Raw genomic sequence first — 24538 nt, forward strand, 5'->3', positions numbered from 1 at the left:
CCCACCCACAAAAAATAATTTAGGGCATTTCAAAGCCAAAATGATGGAGACTAGCTTCAGAGTTAAATTTTCAAAAAGAAACCAAAATACATTCAATTTATACAAAGGTACTGAAAAATGTTTTTGATTCATTAGTACATATTTCCTTTTGTCTTTTTATGCATCCACCAGTAAACGTGTGTATATATGTATGTTATGTATCTATGCAGATATATAACGTGTGTGTGTGTATATATAATGTATAATAAGTGTATATATGCATATATATATCTTGATGTCTAACTAGCCAAGAAATCTACCACAGTTACTCACTTCGGTCAAACTTGGATCTCTGCCCCTCTCCCTGCAAAGGGGCCGTTACATACAAGATGGCAGTTGGACAAAGGCACGGGGGTGACGCCTTCTGTAATGGCTTCTTCCTGTGTGAGTGGCTTAGTGTGGAAGGAATCTTTTTCCTTGAAATTCAAGTAAGAATTTTAATGAGATAGAATCATGAACTCTAGAACAATTAGCTGTTCAAACTAGACCAAACTGAGTGCAAAACCACAAGCTTTCCTCAACCCTCTCACATACAGAGGTGTGTACGTGTGTGGGTGCACACACCCACACATTATAGTTGAGAAACAAAAGTATATGCAAACATTCGAGCGATCTGATTCAAGGTAAGTATTTAGAAGGCAACTGTCATCATTAAATGTAACAGCTATGTAATCCTCAGCCATGGTACAAATCATTATTAGCTACAGTCCGCAACTTAACCATTTATTTATTTAATTTCGAGTTGCACTAGAAGAAACATACTATGCTGCAATTCAAGAAGTCCCGGAGATAAAAATTATGGGGACACATTGTCATATAAAGTGTAACTTAGAAGCTTGGTTTATATCCAAGGTGAAATGGTATCCCCAGAAATGCTGAATTTGTCATCATGTGCTTGTCGGGTGGGACCAGACAGGACACTGTTTGATTACTTGGGGCAGTGTGCTCAACAGAGCCAGTAAACTGACTTTTCTCCCCCTGCCCTTTTTTTTTTTTTTTAAAAAGGGGGAGAGAGAAGGAAAAGACAAACTTCAAGGCAGTGGTCTAAACACTGTATATGCATTAGCTCATTTTAATCATCCCAAAATGCCTGAGGCAGGTACCATTATTAGCCCTATTTTGAGGATGAGAAGAGTATGGTTTAGAAAAGTTAAGCAGCCTGCTCCAGTCACCCATAAGCAGGGTGACATCCAGGTAGCCACAGACCCAGCATTCAAACTCAGGCTTGGCTCATCTTCCAAGCTGTCACTGCAGATTTAGTTAAGATGACCAGGGTCCCTGAGATACGCCAAACACCAGGCATCCCTGAATTCTTACCAATATCATGCCATTTGCAACACAGAAATACAGGGGCCCTCAAAATAATTCATAAAAAAATAACTATTTTTCTTTTTATTGGGATATTTCCACAGCTTTCACTAAGATAGGGAACATTCATGCAGATGGACTGAGCTAGGATAAAGTCAAACGGCCCCAAGCAATATAACGGGACATCATAGTAAGACTGAATTCTACCGTAAATTTAAGTTTCCTTGATTTTCTTCTTATTCTCTATCATGGATTCACAGAGGTGATTCTACTTGTGCCTATTCACACAGAAGCATTATCTCTGAATTGTTCGCCTTCAAGAATCTGATTTTATCTCGGAGAAAGAGAAACCAAAAGAGACAATGCACCATCCAACCCAACAGGAAGGATGAAGAACACACAGGAAGGCACGCTTGCTAGAGGCAGCTCTTGGGAAAGGACCCAGAGGCAGCAAAAACAATGGGATGGGAAAGAGGGGTGGGCTGGAGCCGATTATCTAAATTTCCCCGGGGTCAGATGTTCCGGCTTGCGGATCCGTGCAGGCCAAGGGCGCGGCTGAGCGACTCCAACAATCGCTGTTGGTACCACGTTCTGCTTCTTAGGATCGGATGCGACCTCGTTCTTAGGACTCATTTTACTTGTCCATGTCTTTGCTCTCGGCAAAATCACAAACAACCCTGGGCAGGCCCCATTTTGTGTGTCTCTGTAACTTAGCAACAGCACCCACACATAGTATGTTCTCAATAATCACTCAGTTTAGTTTCAGAGTAAAATGACCCCTGGAGGAGAGAATCTGCAATCTCTGGCTCTCTCTGTAAGCTGTCCCAGTTGTCAAAAATGGGGCATAGTGGCAAGCTGAACCCTACGGCCGGCAAACGTTATCAGGTCCTCATCCCTGGAACGTGTATAGGCCACCTGATAGGCGGAGGTTTTTAAGGATGTAAATGAAGGATCCTGGGGTGGGGAAATGACTCCAGATTATCCAGGTAGGCCTGCAATGGAATCACAAGTGTCCTTACAAGAGAAAGGGAAAGGGACATCTGACACAGCAGAGATAGGGGCAACATGACCTTGGAGGGCAGAGACCAGAGCGACCCGGCTGCAAGGGAGTGGATGCTGGCAGCCGGGGAGGCTGGAGGTGGCAAGGGACGGACTCTCTCACAGAGGGAGCACAGTCCTGCTGACAGCCTCACGTCCGCCCTGTAACACTGATTTTGAACTTCTGGCCTCCGGAATGGAGACAGAAGAAATTCCTGCATTTTTATGCCAGGTCTGTAGTAACTGGTTGTATGGCAGCCACAGGAAATGCATACACGGACAGAAGACCAGTGCAAAAACATGTTTAGGAGGAAAAGAACTGAAGGTCCGGGAGATGCCTCACCCTCGGATCAACTGAGCAGAATGCTCCTGCTGTGAATCCAGTAAAGACTGAAATGGCCTGGGGAATCCCGTTCTTACCCAAAGAGCTTCCTGACTAATGGTGTTGTGAGGTTCTATTCAAACTTTTATTCTGGGCAGCCCCCCAAAATAAAGATGCTATCCATTTGCCAAACTCAGACTCTGAAAGAGAGATCAGGAGACGATCTGGAGGTCTGCCCTGACCTCACTTTACAACTCAACTCATTAACAGGGTTGAGATGCACCATTACATTTCCCACCCTGCCCAAAGCTTTTCGTCTGCGCTCACAGACCACGAAGAACTTTCTTCCTAGAAACTCAGAGAAGACATAAGCAAAAATGAAATACCTTTTTCCATTGCAAACCCCTTCAAAAGTCCGTTTAAAACAACTATTTCCCCCACCCCCCCTTGCATAAAACTTACAGGATTCTGAAGAGAACCCCTATCATGTGCCAGTAATATCCTTTCTCAACCCCCCGAAGTTCTCCCCCATTTTTATTTGCCTGCCCTGAGAGCCCAGGAACAGCGATCTGGTTGTCCATCTACTTACAAAGAAGTCTGTTCCACTGTCCTCCTTCACAATGTTACCATGGCAGCATGAAGCAAATGCTGTGATGCCCATCATGCTTCTCTGCTCCTTACACTGTTGTTTCTGAGGCCACACGATTACCCGAAATAGAGTGGTGACAGATTTCAATTTTATCTGAACCATGGTTTCTTTTAAAATCAAGCTCCATGGGCCATTCAAAGACTTGAGGGTTTTGTTGTGGCTTCTGTTCCTGGTGCTGTTTTAGTACTATTTAATAATGACGATCATCAGGTTAGAAACAGAAGACACAATGTACAGTGTGAAATCACTCCGCTGCTTTCCCCTGGGAGCTCAAACATGGGGGAGGGGGAGCAGGAGGGGGAGAAGAACCACCTGGTCCAGCAGTTTCATCAAATACATGACAATGAGAATGTCTAAGAAAAACAAATACTTATGTCACAGAAATCAACTCACATGCTGGCAGCTGCTGGTTTTTGATAAAACAACTATTTCGTTCATTTCAGAACTGCCATATTTTTACTTAGCCACTTCCTAAGAAATATGTACGAACAGCTGCTTGGTTGAAAAATAAGACACTGAATTTGGAGCCATGCAGTCGAAGTGCTTCCCCTCAACCCCAGATGCAATTTATTCTAAAAAAAAAAAGGGAATCCCAAAATTAATCCAAGTCAAACCAAATTCAATAGACTTGGTAAGACATCCCACCATGGATTATGAAAGCCTTCTCATTATCTTGGTTATCTAAATTAAGAGAGAAAATATTACCAGAAGGTGGCAGGAAGGGGAATCCTTCAGATTATTTTGAGAAAAAGGAGCAAGCCGAAAATATGACATGCATTTCCATAGCAGTGACTCATTATCAGATTTCCCCGTGCTAATATGAAAAGTCGGTACGAGGTTATAAAGGTCAGTATAAAATGGACATTTGGGGGCACCTGGCTGGCTCAGTCAGCGGAGTGTGCGGATTATGAGCTTGTTCTCAGGGTTGTGAGTTTAAGCCCGACACTGGGTGTGGAGGTTACTTAAAAACAAAATCTAAAAAAAAAGGGGGGGCTTTCATATCACTAAAGACATGGTATATGCAAAATTTCCTAGGGGCGCCTGGGTGGCTCAGTTGGTTAAGTGTCCGACTCTTAATTTCAGCTCAGGTCATGATCTCAGGGTCGTGAGATCCAGTCCCCACTTCCAGCTCCATGCTCAGTGGGGATTCTGCATCTCTCCTTCCTCTCTCCCTCTCCTCCCCAGCTCCCCATGCGCAAACACTGTCGCTCTCAAATAAATCTTTAAATTAAAAAAAAAAAAATTCCTAATATCCAAACTCCCATACTTGGAGTAAACAGGAGATCTAGAACAAACAAATCACAAGAACCCATTATTACACACCAGAAAATATGAGTCAAAAGCAATAAGATGTTTTGCAAAGACTAGGTTATGTTAATTAAAACTTTAAATAAATAAGAGCATAAATAAAAAGTTTATTATTACATGATCACAGCACATGGCTGATGTAGTCTTAAGAGCTTTATTGCACACAACCTGGGTTATTAAAATTACTGTGCTTTTTAATGACATGATAATTATCCCATGTGCAAGAGTTGACATCTTGCTATTCCAAAGGGGGATTTATTACTATTTTAGAGGTAATTTGTTCTTTAAATTAAAACCCAGCTAGACTGGTGCATTAACTACACTGGCACTGATTTTGCCAAGGAGAGAACAAGTCAGTTCTCAGCTTCATAAAATAATTTTATTAAGAAACATGATCCAACAGTTAATGAAGAATCCAACGGTCACAATTATCCCACAACTGGAAAACAAATCTGAGTACCAGGTAAACACCAATTTTGCTCTGGTCAAGTACAAAGTTTCCTGTCTTGTTTGATCACTTTCTCTGAACCCCTAACTCACATTCCTGGACATCACCCAGCTGGATAGGATAAAACCCAGCAAAAAGGATTCAGGAGAAAAATATTACTTTAGATATAGCCTTCCCCAAAGACAGGTTCATGTATTTTTGGCTGTCATAAGCTAAACTCATACAAGAGAATAAAAAATTACATAGGTGTCAACTCATGTGTTTTTAAGATGATTATTCTATGGATAAAACGATTTCACCTTCCAGACTGAATTCTATTTTACAGACAGTCATTTTCTAAGTACACCGTATACAATCTAAACATCCAAAGAATGTTAAATATTGGGGAGCTAACATTCCCTATAAAGAGTAATATGTAATGAATTTATTCATTTAATACTTAAATGAGCATTTAGTCACATTATAAAGCATAACAGTATACAATATGAAGTATGAGGAAATGCCTACAACAACTCTCAACCTCACAGGAGCTTAGAGAAAAGGATGTAAAAGGGGACTTACACAGACATACTGGTAACTACAGGATAGACTGTAATATGAGCCATGAGCAAGGCAAAAGCCAAGTACTAGAGGGCAGCAGAGAGAGGCAGCTTGAGGCTTGGGTGGGGATACCCACGGAGGGGCCGAGGGAGCCCCTGCAAAGGGAAGGAGGACCAGGAGGGGGTGACAGGATGAGGAAGCAGCAGAAAGGAGGCCCCCTTCCAGGTTAAGGCCAGGGGAGAGTTCCTGGGAAAAGGAACACCCAGGAGAGCTGGAGGGAAAAGACCCACCCACCACCTGGGAAACCTGCGCAAGGGAGGTCCAGAGCACCTTGAGATCTGGATTCCCACTGGAAGGCACTGGTAAGTTAAGAGGCAGCAGAGGATGGAGGTGTAGGAAATCACGAGGTCAGCTCATCCTCGGAGTCCCAGCAGCAACGTGGAAATGGGAGGGAACGTACCGTTTAATTTCCCTGCATGTTTTTGCAGGTGAGGCCACTGGTACCCACGGGTCCCTCCTGTGCACACGGGAAGGCACCTGGCACTCCAAGTTCTCACTGAGCCTCCTGTGAGCCCCCAAGCCTGTGTTCTTTCATGTTGCTTCTCTCCCACGTGAGGCTTACAGGTAACTGATGGCCACACAGACTGTGCATCCCAACTTCGTTGCTGGCTCTGTCCAGTGTGGGAGAGGACAGCTTGGATTTTTGTTTCCTAAATATGCAGGGAGAGGGGTGTACGTATGTGCGTGTGTGTGCATGCACATGCGTGCTGTGGTCTGTAGGAGGGGCAGGAAAGGGAAAATTAAATACTTTTTATCTTGACCACCCCTAGCTGCTGTTCAGGGTATCCGTGGGGGAAAATCCTTGGAAATTCCTGTCCATCAACAATTATCAATGGCAAATTTTTTGTCCTGACTTAGTTGCACCCAGCCACGCTTCAGTTTTAAAAACTGATATATCAGATTAGCATCTTGGAAAATACCAGACAGAAAAACGAGCGCTTTCTTAGGCCAACAGTACACCAGAGGCAAAAATCCATTCGTTGTGTGCCAGTCAGCTGGTACAGCGGGAAATGAGCCATTCAGTTATTCTCAGGGCTCAGAAAGTAGCCCATGGACGTGGAATTGGACTTAATTAAATCAGTTCGAAGGATGTATTATACCATACGCTGGTTCTAATATAAAAATATTGCTCACGAATTACAAACATCGCTCACCACTTTTTAGTTCTCTCTCCTTCCTAGATGGAGAGAAGACTACGTTTCCCAGGCCAGAGTTTTGGCCAATGCATTCAGAGGAGGTGTGACTGACAAGTATCACCCCTGAGTGGAGGCTGGGAAAAGCTCCTGCACCAGCTTCTGTGGGTCTGGGTCAGTGACCTGGGCTGGCATGTAACAGGAGTGAGAAATAGACCTTTGGTGTGTTCAGCTAAGATAATGGGGGGGAAGGGGAGAGGCAGTGTGCTAACATACCTCTATTTCAATGATCATCACCAGCCAGTTTCCCACTGGACACCCAGCAGAAAAACAGGGTACTACTTTGTGGCCAGAGGACAAGTCTCTACAAGACAGAATGTTACATGTCTACAGGAATCAACAGTTTCTTTTCATCAAAGGGAAACTGGCTACAATTTCAGCCCCCATTCCAGCAGGACTAATCCCGTGCTTCAAAGTCATGCTAACATGTTTTCTCTCTCCAAACTGTAGAAGACACTGCAGACATTCTTTTCTCACACGTCATTTCTAATAAGGTTGCTTCATATAAACACTATTTTCATATGCAACAAGATAAGGGATTACTTATCTATTTTTAGATGCTCTACCAGCTCTGGGCCTGGCCCATGTTGTTTATATACATTTGGAGTGACCTTCCAAGTTTTCATGCCCGCTACTGTTCTACATTTGCCAAAAGAACGAGATTCCCTCCGCAAGAGTAGTGTGTCGTGCAGACAACAGGAAGTATGATCTATTTTGTCCTGCCGTTAGGAAGGCCAAACAATAGGTTTGGATCTATTTTAGATCGTCCAAACAATGAATGGGGACCTATTTTTATAATATTTTGTGCTAATAAGATTAGCAGAAGAAATCTGGTCACCGCACATCCCTGCTGAACTTCCTGATTACTAAACTGTATAATCAATGGTTGGCCCATTAGTCATTTCTTTACTTATCCATTCATGCAACAAATATTGTGCCGCCTGCTTTGCGCTAGGCATGTAATAGGCTCCAAGCATCCAGAGTCTAATGCCAATCTATGGGTTTGTAGTATTAATTTATTAAAATATCTGTCCGACCACTTAGAGAGTTGGCAGTTGTATTATGTTCTAATAACACAAACAGATGGATATTAAATATCTTAGTTTTCATTGTTACAGGGGTACTTGAGAGATAAGGAATGACGCTCCTGAAAGTCAATTCTATTAACTTTACCAAAGGAATTATGAATATCAGTGGTATGCGATGCTGGAGTAAGACCTCAGACTGATGATAGCAATCAAGGTAGAATTTAATTTAAGGTAGAACTTGAAGGGCGCCTGGCTGGCTCAGTCGGTAGAGCACGTGACTCTTGACCTCGCGGTCGTGAGCGTGAGTGTGAGCCCCACGCTGGGTGCAGAGATGACATACATGTGTACATAAATAATTTAAGCCAGAATTTGAAACCTTGTAGAGAGCTGTAGAGATATTCCTACTTAGCACATACAAATTTCACGGGATTTTTTTTAACTCTGATAGTCCTAAAATATGTAAAATCCACAGATGACCTTCTCCTGCCTTGGACACTAAAGATGCTTTATAAATACTTGGTGGTGATGAGGTGTCAAGTGGATGCTTCCTTCCCTCGTTACTGAAGACTTCTCTCACTTCAGTTGCTAGCACCCTTAGCAGATACTGTGCCTAGAGGAATGGGCCTCTGAGAGTGTGCGGCTGACTCATCTTACACCCTTGAGAAGTATGCTCTTCCCAGGCTGTGTGCAAAACACACTTCTGTTTGGAACGTTCCTTTAAAAGCTCTTTAAAAAAGCAGATTCTGGTAATCAAAACATGAAGGATTCAGTAAGTGGAATGCTTTCGCTGACTCTCAACCTTTCCTCCTACCCAGACATGACATTCATATTGGCCATGCACCCCAAGGCTGCCACCCAAGAGTCCCCCGGGGTACCAGCGATCTCCTGTGAGAAAACTGCTCACTTCCTGCTGCCCCTCCGCCTTCACTCAGCACCTCTGCAGATGCACCTGAGAGTGAAGTTATCAGAGAACAACCTTGATTGTGAGCTACTTCCTGCAAAAAGTGATCCTTGGTAAACATTAGCAATCTGCTGTCAAATTTGCTTGGGGAAGCATTCACCTATGATCTAGCACGCTTGTCAATGCAGTGATGTAGGTCCTTTTTACAGCTAATTGAGATAAATGAGTATGCAAACGAATTTAGTGGTACGGTGGAAGAAATGTTTCAATTCTCAGAATAAAAGAGCAAACACTTTGCATTATAACTATACTTAGACCCAGAGATGGTACCTAATTATGGACCTTTTTCTTTGGTCTGGACACTTATTTTTATACCTCTGGATGTGTGGTGTCAAGGGACCAAGCTGAATCTATACTGAAAACAACATCACTGGAAGAGCTTGTTTATCTGATACTTCTATCTTCTCACCAGAGAAAGTACACACCGTTAGTTATCTGAGCCTTTTGGGGTTTTGGTAGCAAGTTAGTAATATTCATCTAGACTGCAGAAAAAGTTATATAATGAATGTTCAAGGTTTAAAACACTTTCAGTAGGACCTCAAAATAAAATTTAAAAACCCTACAATGGTGCTACTGGTACATATTTGGTCAGCCTCTACCAGAGTTTTAGAAATAAAGTCAATACTGAATTAAATTTTTTCACTTTGTAAATAGCAAACCGAAGGTCTCAGTAGATGACACAAACTACAGAAAACAGTTAAGTCACTTTCTTTTATGACAGAACAAAATTCTGCCATAAAACTATTACTAAATCATGTTAAAAGCCCACCTCACAGCCTTACACAGGCTGTCTGACATTTATCTCAACTGTTTACTGCTTTTATATAATTTTATTTTACAATATGAAAATTTATGGTCAGTTTTCTTAGAAACATCCTACAGTCAAAAATAAGAAAGAAGACAGAACCCAGACTTTCAGCAGATGCTTTCTTTCCCTTCATGGTTTGCCAGACAGATTTGTGTTCTCTTTTATTTATGATACTTTAAGGTATAGCATTTTATTTTTCACAATGAACCTTGAAAGAAAAAGGAACATGAGCCTTCCCCAGAGCCTATTATTCCATTCTTCTTAAAGTCAGCAGGAGAACAGCAAGATTTCAGTAAGAACTACCTACTGGGTGGGCAAATTAGTCAGGCATGAATTGGCAAAGTTCTACTGTAATTTGATTTTAAAAGCTTATTTCCTTGTAATATTCAAGATCATGCTCAGCTGTAAATGAATCTTAGAGGATGAACAGGGCACAGGATTATCATTATTGCCTTTTTCTGTTTTGTTTTTCTTTTTTTAAATAGTTCTATGAGAATTCTTCCCACCATCTGTGTTAGAGCAAAAGAGCCCGGCCCATGGCTTACTCATTGTTCTTCCCAGCAAAACAAAGACGTGCGTGCACACATGACTTATGAAAGGATATTCATCAAAATTAAAACCCCAGCACACTGACTCAATTGTGTATCTGGTTTGAAGTTTTCTAGTTGACAAACTGTATGATGCATTAGGAAGCAAGTGGAAATACATACTACAAAACTCCTTTAGACCTCAGTTTCAAAAATATTTACAATTTTTTTAAAAGAGTTTTTATTCATTTATTTGACAGAGACAGACACAGCGAGAGAGAAAACACAAGCAGAGGGAGTGGGAGAGGGAGAAGCAGGCTTCCCGCCGAGCAGGGAGCCCGATGTGGGGCTCGATCCCAGAACCCCGGGATCATGACCTGAGCCGAAGGCAGCCGCTTGACAACTGAGCCACCCAGGTGCCCTGATATTTACAATTTTTTTAAAGTAGGCTCCACGCCCAATGTGGGGTTCGAACTCACAACCCTGAGATCGAGAGTCCCACGCTCCACCCACTGAGCCAGCCAGGCACCCCTCAAAAATATAATCAAAAATTTACGGATAGCCTGGGAACATGAAAAGTGTTGTGAATTGGAGTTTAAATTCTGCTACATAAAGTCAGAACCTAATTAATTTGCTCAGCAATGTCCTGTCGTACGGATGTGAACTCATGATCACGGGGACAAATGTCACCTACGGGTTTGATGGCATCCTCTGGGATGCCTAGAGCAATTCCACTCTATGGACCCCACCGGCAGGAAGCACGAACTAGAAGAATAACAGTACATTTTACTTTCTTTCCTCTTGTGTTTAAAAGATGGAGCTGAAAGAAGTTTATGTAAAATAAATTCACAATTACTGACCAACGCTTTGCCCTCTATTTGTAAGTCAAGCATGCAGTTGTCTGAATTCTTTGGCAGTGGGCAAACAGAAATAAATGAGAATGGAATTTCATGCTGGGTTAAGAGCTGCCTTTTTGATCATATAGACCTTTATTAAGCTCCTTAGCATTTGTACAGGATAAAGTTAAATGAGGACAAAGTTAAACCTGAGCAATGTCAAACTATAAGGGTTCAGTAAAAAAAAAAAAAAGTGTTTTAAAATAGCTCTCCGAGCTCTCCAATTAAATATCAGCACAAATTCCTTTTGTGTCAATGTTAGGTTGCAGATGCTTATTCTGCACCAGTAAAAAGGTTATACAATTATTGTCAAACAACAATGAAGGGTTCCCATATATCCTTGGCCTTCTGGCAAAGTCTCCACTGGTCCGATCTATGAAAATCCCCAAATGCAGGTAATATACATGAGGAAGAGCTCATGTCTTCATCACTGCAGCCCCAACGTCTAGCATAGCGGTATTTAATATTTGAAGGTGTATTCAAAGGGACCCGTCTCAATTAGCACAACTATGTGCTGTGGATCAGCCATCAACTCACATCCAGAGCCATTGGGATTACTGTTAACTTCATGAGACCATGGGTTGCTGGGTTTCACTCTTCCAGCTACTGGAGCACTTTGTTTGCTGCTGCTAGAGGCCTACATGGTATCAACAGGATAAAGAATATAAACTATGTAAGGATAATTTATTATTTTCGTAGAATGCCTAAGACACCATCCACTGACACAAGCTTCTGACTAAACTGAATGCAAACAAGTGGAAAAAAATTGAAAAGATTTATATAAAATATTTAAGAACTACTTTATAGAAAATTCTTTTTTCAGAGATGGACAGCACAGTTGGACAACCAATGTCTGGAAAATGCCACCTTTACTGGAGTGTTCACAGTTCACCCAAAGTCTGAGGACGAGAATGGTTTCTCCTACATTCTACAGAACTCTGTAGGGACATATTCAGAAAACGTTTCTAGAGTTCATTTTACATACTTAAATTAGACAAAAAAAAAAAAACTTTTAGGATTGACTATGTAAAGGTTCCCATGACCAAAATGTATATTCTTTACCACCCAGGACTTAAATACACTGACCCTGCATAGATAAAGTGTACCTATGCAAAACACTCCAGCATTTCTGAAATGTGCATATATACTTAAGAACTTTAAGGTATGGAAATTGTGTACTGCAACGGAGAAGTTAAGTTTGTTTTCAGAAGTGAGGAGACTATCCTTAAATAAATGTTCTATTTAATGTGTCATCAAGATAACAGCTCGAGATTTATAAGGTAAAGTGTTGAAAAAAATAAGGGAACCCCCCCAGAAATACAGCTCACCTAATATTTACATTAATTTTCACATTCTGCTTTTGTAAAATGGCCTGAGGACAAAGTGTTTGATTCTTGGAAAGAATCATTTGAAAAAAAGAGGACAGGTTTTAATATCTGTGTTCTACAGTGGGAAAGTCAGTTTTATGAACTGGACTAATCTAGAAATTTCTCCTAGACAGGAGTTAGAAACATCCAGTATGACTGAATGAGAGATGACTATTTATCGTATAGATTTTGTAGGCAATCTCTGTTATTGATTTCTATTTTTGTTCAAGTCTTTTTCTTTTTAAGTTGGTTCCACGCCCAGTGTGGAGCCCAATGTGGCGCTTGAACTCACAACCCTGAGATCAAAACCTGAACTGAGCTCAAGAGTCAGATGCTTAACCGATTGAGCCACCCAGGCTCCCCTTTGACTTCTTCTTTTTTTTTTTTTTTATTGTTTAGAGAGAGAAGAGCACATGGAGACGGGGGGAGAAGAGGGGCAGAGAGGGAGAAAGAGAATCCCAAGCAAACTCCACACCCAGGGCACAGCATGATGCGGGTTTGAACTCACAAATGTGAGATCATGACCTGAGCTGAAATCAAGAGTTGGACACTTAATGGACTAAGCCACCCAGGCAACCCCCCCTCTTTGATTTCTATCTTAATTGAGCAGGACCAGAACCTGGCCTCAGGAGAAGACTGAAAGCATGGGAAGTAACCGAATGTTAGAAAGATCTAGAAGGTAAACGATGTCAATTTGCCTGGTGGATTTTTGTGTATTTTCCAACAATCCTAACAGACAATTTAGAAATTTAGAATGGTGAACATCATTTACTTAAGGAGGTTCCCCCACCCCCGACCCTCCTGATATCAAAACAAAAGTCACAACTTACAGTAACTCCTATAACATGGCAAAGTTTAGGCATTCGCAGAAAAACTTGATATAAAAGCCCTTTTTTCCAGAAACTGACAAATAATAAGAGCTGCATTTTCCTGTTAAGGGCCTCAGGCATGTTTAATTAATTCATTCAGGCTACAAGTATTTACTGTGTTACCTTCAATACACAGTACTAGGTAGCAAGTAAGGTAATGCTGAGCAAATGAGTGAAAATGAGACAAAAGACAAGAAAAGAACCAGCATATAACCCAGAAAGTTCCTGGGCATCATCACCAACATTCTTTCCATTTACAGATTTACTTCCTTCATGATGTGAGTCAGAATAATGAAAAGAGAAATAGGTCTATGGCTCCAACCAGAAGAAAGTTAATTGGAATTCACCAAAATGACTGCACCAGATCTTAACACAGTAATGTGATCGCACAGATGGATTTTTTAAAAAAGATTTTTATTTATTTATTTGAGCGAGGGAGAGAGAGAACAAGCGGGTGTGGGGGAGCAGAGGGACAAGCAGACTCCAAGCTGAGGCCGACATTGGGCTCAATCTCATGACCCCAAGATCACGACCTTAGCCAAAGTCAGATGCTGAACTGACTGAGCTACCCAGGCGCCCCTGCACAGCTGGATTAAAGAGATTTAGAGGGGCACAGAATCAGATGGAAAGAACAAACAGCACTATTAAGAATCATTATAAAACTAAGATAAATCTAAAGAAATTTTATGTACCTTAAAGCTCAGTTATCTAGGACAGTGAGAGAGTAAGAATTGAAGTTGGTAAAAAATTCAGCTCACTAAAAATTACTTCAAGGAGCCCCCTAAAACCACCCTCTTATGACTTCTCTTAAACGTCTTAAGACCAAAAATTAATAAGAATATTACAGGTGGGGATTTAACACATCGAGAGGCTCACCACAAAGGGTATCACATCCTGAAGATGCTTCTGCACATGACCAGAAATTACAAAGAACTGCTATTACGATCAGATTGTAAGGAAAATGTTCACAGGCTTACTGGAAAACAACACTAGGTCTATCAGGATAACTGTGTATAAAGCTTTGGTAATTTATTGTACTATGAACTGGGTTTTTGTATTTTTTCCTCATTTAAGTAAACAAGAGGGTTGAGATTAGATTTAAGGGCAGTATTTACTCTCATCAGCAAGGCAAAACACTTACAGGACAGGTCTCAACATACTGTCTTTCAACACAGATATATACACACAGCTAGCCTTCATTTCGGTAGAATTCCACAAGTGAATCCCTATTATCTACTGTTTGGGATGCTAGTCTTCGCTTTCTAAATAGCACGTCCACTTCTCGGGCACAGGGTCCATTCCTTCAACTCCGTAATAATGCTAGCTAGGGAGACAGCTCTACTGGTTGGTTATATAACGGGAACAAACAAAGAAAAAATAGAAACCCGTGGCAACCATAAAGCCAAGCAGTATCTAGTTAAAGGAGAGAAGAGTCCACAACCCTTGGTACCTAATAATCCTCTAGAGGTATGTGAGGCAGAACCTGTGGAAAAGAACACAAGGAGGCAAAAGTACAAGCTCCCCCCAACAAAGGGAATGACCTTGTGCCCGACAGCAGACTCTGGAAACAGAATTCCAAACAGCGCCCTAATATCCCAAGGAAATGCTGCAACAGTGTAAGAACAATCTATTGTTTCTCAAAGAGATTTTAGCATCCCTGACTTAAATTTTTCTCTTCCGCTTTCCCTGCCCTAAGTGACTCTGTTCCAATTCCCTAACTCAGTGCTGAGTTAGGAATGAGAAAGGGCCCATCAGAGCGCTCGCCAAGTTTTTGTGTTGAAAACCACCTAGCCACAGACCCACGTACAGATAGATCCATCCTTCATTTTCACCATCAAGAGAAACTATAAAAGATGATCTCAAATTACAAAGAAACGGCCACTTGCTTCTTTCAGCCATCATGTAGGCCATGTAAAACCTCAAACTGAATCTTTAAGTCCGTTTCTGCAACATGGCAACCCAGAAATGCTTTGCAATTAAGTGTGAAAAGCAGGATAATTATGTTTGCCTATGATGCCCTCTTCCAATGAGTCCAACTGCTGTTATTACCAGTCCTTTAGCACAAGATCAACCAATCTCTAGCATCCATTTCACCCCGGATAAGAAAATTTTCAAAAAGTACTCTTGCTATATATTCCTCTTTGGTGGCTATAAAGAAAGTCTAATGTATTTAGTTAATTAGAATAAATAAAGTATTTCACCAACAGGTTGGGCATATAATTTCAGGATAGCTCATGTATCCACAAAATTTACTAACTTTAACTTACTTACTCTAAAACAGTAGAAGAATTAGCCTAAAGAACAGCATTTACTAACTTTAAAAAGCACTTATGATAGTTCTGCCAACATAATCAGATATAACTTGTCTTAAAAAAAAAAAAAACACTGCAAAATAAGAAATACATACAAATCTTTACAAAAAAGCCAGGCACCATCAGAACATGTGTGGACTAGAGTAAGAATTCTACCACTCTGAAATGTTAAATTCCACAGCACATCCAATCAGTGGATAAAAGGGCATCAAGAACATGGGTGCATGTGAATTCTGTGTGCTTCAGAACACACCTGCGTACAGAATTTCACACTGAGTTGGCTTCTCAGAGACCGTCAGAATGGTCCAGTTCCTGGAAACATAAACCATTTTACCACCAGTCAGTAGGCCTCAGCACCAGAAGCATCAGGTAAGGAGACACAAAATCTGGGGTTCACAAGTAACTGGAAGGGGAGAACTTCATTTGGGGAAAAAGGATAGCTTGGTAACCCCTGAGCACCTCCTTCTCTAGCACTGATCAGTTAACAAATCCTTTGCTTCAAGCATCTACGCAGAATTTTTTATATTATGGAGATCCTGACCCTAAAAAAATATTAGCCTGTATCCACAGGGTGTGTGCATCTATGATGTATGTAGAGAGAGGAAAGCAAGCACAAGAATGCCCCCATGACAACACACACAGGGGAGAGCACAGGAGGTGACCAGCACCTGGAACTTCACAGCCTGGTACCCGGTCACACAGCAACGCGGTTACATATAACCAACAGGGTCAACCGTGGAATGCCTGACAGTGTCCACAGCATCCTTCTCTATGGCGATAGTAAAAAAAAAAAAAAAAAAGTAGGTTTACAATTAAAATATCCAGACATACAGTTTAGCAAAGCAGTTTAATTTGTAAGCATCAATTACATAAAAGTTTTCCAAAGCAGTAAAATTATTTGGCAAAGCATCTTTACGGAGAGTCATGGATGATGCAAAATCCGCCTGCCCCAAAGACCAGATATTGCCACAGCAACGGAAGCATCACGGGTGGCAGCCGCCAGCACTTATACCTATCAATTCTCCCTTCCTCCATCACGGATACAACCAACTCCTGCCCCCAAGGCTTTTTATCCCGCAAAAATATTTTCTCTCTTGATAACCACCTGCAACAGTATAATAAAGACAGACTGTTCATGTTGCTAGTACTGTCCCCTAAATTCCCCTTCTTGCTAATGCTGAGCTTCCACTAACAGATTTTACTCTTCATTTCCAGGGCTGTGACCTGAGAAACATTTGCTAAAAGCTACTTTCAGGGGGTGGGGGGAAATCACCGAGATTACTCAAACAGAATTTCTCTGTGAACAGCATGTGGGGAGGACTCAAGACTTCCCCAAGGTGGCTCTTGTTTTGATTTCGCCTGTAGCAGTGCTTGCTAGGACCAGGAAAAATGATACAAAGTACGCTGATGAGTGGATGAGTTTGCTAAGGTTGAAGTATCACCAACTGGGCAGCTTCAACAACAGAGACTTAGGGTCTCAGTTCTAGAGGCCAGAAGTCTGAGATCAAGGTGTCGACAGGGCTGGTTCTGGCTGAGGGCTGTGAAGGAGAGCGGGTTCCATGCCTGTCCCCTGGCTGCTAGAGGTTCACTGGCAGTCTCTGGCAATCCTCGGCTCCTGTTTCATCACCCTGACCTATGCCCTTCGTCATCACATGGTGTTCTCCCTACGTGTGTGTCCCAATTTCCTTTTTTTTTTTTTTTAATAAAGACACCAGACATATTGAATCAGGGCCCCCCAGATGGTCACCTCTTCACTGGACTATGTCTGCTAAGGCCCTATTTCCAAATTAGGTCACAGTTTTACGCTCTTGGGGTTAGGACTTCAACCTATCTTCAACCCACAACAATTAATAATGATGAAGTGGCTAGGTGAGCTACGTTCTCAAGAGGGATACCCCATGAATCAAGTGCATGGTGTGCAGCACCAGCAGCTGGACGGGAGACTCCCTGCCAGGACCTCTAAGAGGAAGGATTCTTTTATTGCCCCAGAGCCTCACGATCATTAAGGTAGATGAATGGGGTGTACTGTGGTCATAAAGGCTGTTCTCAAATATCTTATTTCTCTTCCTTCTGGGCAATGATAGGCACTCCTTTCCACAGTCTGGAGTTAGGCAGAAGCCTTCAAGAGCAACGCACCACATGTCCCGTTTCTCTCCCCTACGGCAGTGATGATGGCACACGTTAGAGTTAGAGGTCATCATCGGGGGCCTCTCAGTGACCCATGAAGAGCACTGTTCCCCAGCTAACAAATGCTGGACGTGTATCATGAACAAGGAAATAAATCTCTGTGGTCTAATCCACTGAGATTTTGTTTGTTTCTGAAGCACAACACAGCCAACCTAGATGGGAATTCCCTATGTTGAATTCTAACCCTCTGTATTCTGTTGGGTTTCTCTTGCTTATGTAATCAGGAAAGGGAAGGCCATCACATGAGTTCACGTCAAGTAACAGGCCTAACTGCAGAATGTTATACCAGTCTGAGCCACTTTGCCCTCCCCACCGGGGACATTCACACTCACCCAGGCATCCAAACCTGCAAGAGAGCTAAATGCCTCAAGCCCAGTCAGGTCAGCTCGCTGACATACGCCACAAACCAAAATTCATTTGTTCATTCATTCAACCATTCAGTGGGTGTAAATTTTTTATTTAAATCTATTGATCTTATCCAAAAGGTACTGGCTTACCTTTTATTTATTTTAGTCATTGCAAGTAATAGGCTGAAAAATCTTTTTTTCTTCTTCACAATTAATGACCTCCATTTAAATTTCGAGGAGTATAAATTTTAGTGGCCTTCAAAATCAAATGGATGAAAAAAAATGGTTCACTTAAGATCATGAGAAACGGTCAATCATTTTTAGAAAGAGCTGCTGCCCCTGCTCTGAGGTGGCAGAACTGGATTTACCAGCTAAAGGACAGCATTTAAACTAGCCTAGAGGGCGCCTGGGTGACTCAGTCGTTAAGCGTCTGCCTTCGGCTCAGGTCATGATCCCAGGGTCCTGGGATCGAGTCCCACATCGGGCTCCCTGCTCAGTGGGAAGCCTGCTTCTCCCTCTCCCACTCCCCCTGCTTGTGTTCCTGCTCTCTCTGTCAAATAAATAAAATCTTTAAAAAATAAAAATAAATAAAAAATAAACCAGCCTAGAAAACATTCCTTGTTGCCCGAGATGCAATGAACAGATGGAAAAATAAGCAGAAACTAAGTACCCACTCACTTAGACATTTTGTTGGAATTGTAAAAGACTTCGGCCCACTTTACCTTTTACCTAAAAATTAGGTTTCTTAACTTAATTTTAAAATTGCTCCAACAGGTCCCTGTAAAGTACCAAGGGGAGACGAGCATTTTTTTTTTTTTCCTCCAACACAATTTTCCAAAGACGAGGGGAAATTCTTGTTGACCGTTCAGGAAACGCCACTTATCTGAGCACTGTCTGCGGGCCTGGAGGGCCAAGGAGGAGAATGACCACTGCCTGATGACTGAGAGAAATCTGATGAAGAAGGGAGCCATGAGGGCAAAGGGAAGGGAAAACCATGAGGGAAAGCAGGCGGAGAGTCACAGAACAGAAACAAAAGCCACCTCCATGGATTTTAACATTCCGCATAGGGACGCTGACGGATGTACTCCTCTTGCCATTTCTTCAGGGCTAGTCCTTCCAGATGTAGATAGACAGATAGATAGATAGATAGACAGACAGATAGATAGATAGATAGATAAAGACAAAATTGAAATTACAGCAGAGTTTAGGAACTGTGACAGAAGTGGAAAGCAGTTAATGATGAAGTAAGGCATTTTGTGATTAATCTTTCGCTAAATTCCACCTTTTCAATGCATCTCAAATAGGTAGCAGAGAAGAAATACTGATTATCTCTGGCTGATAGGAGCATGAACCATCCATACTGGTTTTCCCACTGTTGAGTTTTTCTATGATGAATATACGTTCATTGCGTTTGGATGCAGGGGGGAAAAAGTACTTCACTGAAAAGGACGATTTCTCAGATTCTGCCCTCATTTTTCAATTCCCTCTGCTCCCTCGGCCATCATCATTTCCTACTGAAAACACACCAGCAGCTTTCTGGAAAGGCCCCACGAATCAGCCTGTCCAAGTGGTACAACTATACAACTTACCAGCCCCCACAGACCTGAATTTATGCCTAAGTCCCCCCACCCAGCCTCTGGAGTGCCCACCAGCTTTCGTTTATTCAAATCAAACGAGGAAGCCTGGCGCCCAGCTCATACCTTCACTTTTCTCTACACGGCACCCTGCTCACGGCCCCGCCAAGCCAACACCCGTGACCAGGTCCACTCCCCCAGCTCTCTCTCTGCTTACACGTGAGAACACGCAGACAACCAAACGGCCAACAGAGAGGCACACCACAAAAGGCCCTTCAGAGGCCTTTCCTAACTTACAAAAATGATACCCACAGCGTCTCCTGGTACGCCGCAGATTCTACACTGGGATGGGAATCCTGTTCGGATGGAGGGCACAGAGAACACTCAGCCCAGCTTAGAGCAGAGAGCAAGAAATTCACAGGGGCTCTCCCTCCACTCAAAATCTGGGTATTTCACAATGAACAGTGCATAACACAGTCTGTTCTCAACAGACTCTAAATAGAGGCCTGACGATACTCACTCTCTGGCCCCTTACAGAAAAAGTCTGCTGACTCCTGCTTTAGAAAACAAAACAAATTCTTGTCAAATCAAGTAGAGTCGACCGTGTCACGTATCCTGGACAACGATGCAAAACCCCAGCCCTCAAATGGCCCAGATGCTCGTCCCTCGCACCAACGAAAGATGCCGACATCCTAGCCAACAGCATCTCTACACATCCCTGCTTCCACCTCCTTCTGAAGTCCTACCTCCTCTTCACCAGCACCTCATTGCCAACACTGGCCCACTCGGCTGAGATTTCCTCATCCCCAAGCCTCTTGCTAGAATGCTCTATCCATGGGTCTAAATCCCACGCGTTCAAGACCCACTCGCACCCGTCTTTCTTTGCAGCCTTTCGGCTTCCCTCAGTCATGAGAATCCACAGCTTTTCGTCCTGTCTTCCTCTGGGTTTGAATGTTCACTCCAGTTAGGAGTACACGCTGTCCTGCATGTTAGCTTTTCTCTACCTGCCTCTCCCCCTCGGCAGGAAGCCCTCTGAGGGCGGGGGCCGTATCACCTTGGCCTCCCTCCCCTGAACTAATAACTAATAAACATCTAAGTATATCTAAGTAAAAGAAGCCAAATATATAATCACTGTGTGAACAGTGTTTTATTCTGAAAACCTCCAAGTTCGTATATGAAAATTTTCCGACCTAGCTTGAGAGAAGGCAGATCTGCAAACATACGTGGGGGGACGGAGCTGGGAGCGAGGTGCCCCAAGGGAACAAGAGTCTCGTGAGTGAGGGATGGGGTGGAAGGGGGGGAGGGCACCTGGAGCAGGGCAGCCGCGGGGAGCACGGGTGGAGAGAAGGACGCCCTATCAGAGAGCGTCTGCAGGGACCGGCTGGAGGCGCCACCCACGAGGCGAGCAACGCAAGCCGATTTATGGCGGTGGTAACGGGAGCACAGATCTGTAGTTGAGAAGATCGCACTCCTGGGCTACACGCAAGATGGATTAGAGGAATCCGTCTGGAGGTGGTGAGGCCTCTCACCAGTTAGAGAACTACTGCCCTAGACAGGAAGTTGGCCACACAGTGGGTTGGGGTGGGGGTCAAGAAGGGAGAGCCCACTGCAAGGGGCAGAATGGGCAGGGCCTGGCCACCAGCGGATGTGGAAGAACAGTGAAGGTGCCTCCAAAGTTTCTGATCTTCAAATGGCTTTGGCTACCTGTAGAAGTCAGACCCCCGAACTCCAGAACTGGCTGCGTTATAAGCTGTTAGTTGTGAAACATACAGATTTCCAATGAAGAGAAAGGCTCTCTTAACTTTTTAGGCCTACCTGAGGTTCGATGCTATCAAAGAACTAGATGGGATTATAGATACACTTCAACACTTTTCTTTTGTCATTTAAAAAAAAAAAAGGCTTCTTTGGTATTTTTCTAGTAATGACACTGCAGCTGAAATAAAATCTAGGGAGAAAATATTTCTGAGGCTATCGGTTTTTATGAGGCATCGTTCAACATTTCTTAGACCAAGGTTTCTCAAAGCGGACCATGGACCAGCTAGGGTGCTTAGAAAAATTGAAGTTTTGGACCATAACCTGCCCAAGCTAATCAAACCAGTTAAAATAGTAATTACAGTGATCCAGAAGGAGTTGAAAATAAGCTAGCAGAATACACCAATGGATTTCAAGCAGCATATATAGAATCTCAAAATATAGAACATACTTATAGGATATTTTATTACACATTTTATATGTTTAAATGTGTAATATCCATCTTCATCGCTGGTAAAGGTTAGAAATAATAAAAATGAAATTCAGGTGAATTTTTACAAAACCTCAGAAGCAGCCATGGGAGAAAAATCTGAAAACCACAGGTCTTCATCACCCCATTTACACCCACTCAAGAGCAGGCCAGAAATGCAAATGTAACCAATGATGTAGGCAGCAATTAACATCTAGCAACTAACTACTGGAAAAGAACTAACAGTCACAATTACAAGTCAAGATCTATCACATTAACAAGTTGCCTGGTCAACAACCTTTCTTTTCACTGCTCCAGGCTTCCTCAAACCAACCTGACATAGTCCCATCTGGGAGGATACCACTCCACCCATGCGCCCCTTCCCACCTCCACCCCCAGCAAGCTAGAGCTTGCCTTTCTCTGCTACCCCGGGGATTATTCTAGAATAATCTATTTTATCTGTTGCTTATATTTTCAAAGCATATTTTTCTTTCCTTTCCACAGGGAGGGACCCACATGATAGGAGTGTTCAGATCAAAGCCCCCAAGGGCAGAGTGGGCCCAGAGAAGCCAAGTCTAACATATTTCCCCCTTCAAAAGCCAAGTACCCTTTCTTCTCAACAAGTGTTCTGACTGAGACCTGCCATAAATTCCCCCTTCTGACCCAGCTGCATGTCTGGCAAGCGAAGCCTCGAGCAGCACAGCCAGCCTGGAGCCTGGCACTGAGAAATAAATACTCTCCAGGGAAAAAACAGAGTCCCTCTGCACAGAAATGTTTGATCAACAGCAGGACATGGTCTACTGGATCAAAATGCCTTAGCACGACTGTATCAAAGTTCGTAACCATAGACACCCAACACATTCCAACAAAGGATATACCCAGGGCCAGCAATGTATGCACAGTTCAGACTGACTTTGTTCCTTACAGCATGTGGCCTGCCTTAATTGCTTCAGCCTAAAATCCTTCTCAAGTCATCTTAGGGGCAAAAAAACAAAACAAAACAAAAAACCCTCGACATTTTCTAGCTTTTCCAGAAAAACAACAACCACCTCGACATATCTAAGCTTTTTATTATCGATAATATAATCAGCCACATCTGTAAAGTACAAGAACACGTATATGACACTTATTCCTCACAGAGACTCTTGTGCAAGTGTGGTCATTTCACACATAGGAAAATGAACTCTGAAAACTGTAACGACTGGGGGTCACAGCAGTGGTAGAAAAAGGACCTTAATCTAGTGCTTTATTTAATATACTCCAGCAGGCTATTTTTTTAAACTGCAAACAAAACCTACACATAAAGCCAGTATTAATTTTTCTTCCTCTTGACTTGACAAAGGCTCTTTAACAAAACATTAGCAGAAGTGTGAAAAGAGACCAAAGACTTGAAATGACAAGTTGTTTGCTGCTGGCACTGCTCCATAAAGTGCCAGAAGGAGGCCAGACGAGCTGGGACTCGGTCATTGCTACTATCAGCTACCCACCGGTGAGTCTGATGAACAGCCAGGGCTGCAAGCCCCAGAGGCTCAAAGTCTTCCTGCCTTCATCCGTCTCATCCTTCTCCAGATCCGAGACCGGTGACCCACAGGTCTGGGCCAGTTAACAGGTGAGGGGTGTGCCCCCATGGTTGTTGAGACTGCAGGGCTGGGCTGGCCACCAGCAGCCCTCACCCCGTGCGGGTGACTTAGGCCATGTCGGCATGGGGGCGCGGCACAGCTGCCAGACCCTGACTCCCTGGGAATGAAGACCGAGCATCAAACTGGCCGAGGTCTTTAAAGACCTATTCATGCTCAGGATAGAGGACGTGAGCTGTGTATCTTTTCAGATTACTCAAGAAATAGGAAATCCTTTGCTTGTCAAAAAAATTCTTTTGCTCTGAAATTGTGTGTGTGTGTGTGTGTGTGTGTGTGTGTGTGTGTGTGTGTTGTATGTGGTGGGGGGTGTTAATCACATAACATGGAGAACATGTGTTCAAGTATGGAGGTATATGGTCTGCAACTGATACTGTTTGTTGTGATTTTTAAACACAATAGATTTTGCTTCTGAGCAAGTTTACTTAAATCACATGTAACAGGGATCCAATTATTATAGAAACCAAACTGACCTCACTTACTGAGCACCTACTACAGACAAAGCATTTTACTAACTGCTACAGCCACAAAGGCCTAGGGGACACGGTAAACAAAAGTTGACTCCACTGAAGTCCACCAGCATTTGAGAAGGAAGAAAATGAAGACAACCATTCCACATGAAGCCTTTCTTTATTACCTGGAAGAAGTCCTTCACTACCCACCTATTAAACCAGATTTTAACAAAGAACTGGATCTTGGTGCAGGCCTAGGCTAAGAACACTTCTCCTTCTGCAACTTCCAAGGGAACGATGCATTTCTTTAAACTGTCTTTTCCCTTCAAGTTGAATAATTCCATTCCTGAGAGCAAAACACCCACCCTTCCCACTCTGCTGGGCCCCTGCAGTTGTTTATCAGCTGTCCACACCAAGTGTATCCCTGAACTCTTTGGTCTGCCCATCTCA

The 24538-nt window shown here is 42.8% G+C and overlaps 1 protein-coding gene and 1 non-coding gene across 11 annotated transcripts in view; both read right to left on the reverse strand.

Annotated features, from left to right (window-relative positions):
* NEDD4L (NEDD4 like E3 ubiquitin protein ligase) overlaps window positions 1-24538 on the reverse strand; it is a 328121-nt gene that overhangs the window by 89480 nt on the left and 214103 nt on the right. The gene's annotated exons all lie outside the window — the stretch shown is intronic.
* On the reverse strand, window positions 10684-10756 carry TRNAE-CUC (transfer RNA glutamic acid (anticodon CUC)). The gene has a single exon. It is a non-coding gene; the product is annotated as a tRNA-Glu (tRNA).

The sequence above is a fragment of the Callorhinus ursinus genome, unplaced genomic scaffold (genome assembly GCF_003265705.2).
Source record: "Callorhinus ursinus isolate GAN/ISIS: 27379988/994484 unplaced genomic scaffold, GSC_fseal_2.0 scaffold11, whole genome shotgun sequence".
Classification (NCBI taxonomy): Eukaryota; Metazoa; Chordata; class Mammalia; order Carnivora; family Otariidae; genus Callorhinus; species Callorhinus ursinus.